The following is a 463-nucleotide window of genomic DNA, read 5'->3' as shown; positions in this document are numbered from 1 at the left end:
GCCAGGGCTACACAGAGAAACCTTGTTATGAAAACCAAAAACAAATTAGAGAAAAGGCTAAAATGTGTGCGTGTGTACACTATATACATGTTACATATAAAAAAATGTTAACATTTGGCAAGTCTAGGCAAAAGTTTGTGATTCTGTGTTCAGAATTACTCAAGTTTTAAAGTATTTGAAGGCAGGCAGTGGTGGCACACTGCCTTCAGTCCCAGCACTCTGAGGTCTGTGGAGTTCAGCCAGGTCTACAGAGACACAGTGTGTGTGTGTGTTTGGGGGAAGGGGGCAAAAAAAAAACCCCACAAATAAATAAATAAATAAACAAATAAATAAATTTAAAAGGTTTGGAGAAAATAGGCATTAATAAGTTATTGTTTTTGTTTGTTTGTTTGTTTGTTTGTTTCGAGACAGAGTTTCTCTGTGTAGCCCTGGCTGTCCTGGAACTCACTCTGTAGACCAGGCT

Source organism: Mus caroli, chromosome 11 (assembly GCF_900094665.2).
Source record: "Mus caroli chromosome 11, CAROLI_EIJ_v1.1, whole genome shotgun sequence".
NCBI classification, from domain to species: domain Eukaryota; kingdom Metazoa; phylum Chordata; class Mammalia; order Rodentia; family Muridae; genus Mus; species Mus caroli.
This window is presented reverse-complemented; position numbering follows the sequence as displayed.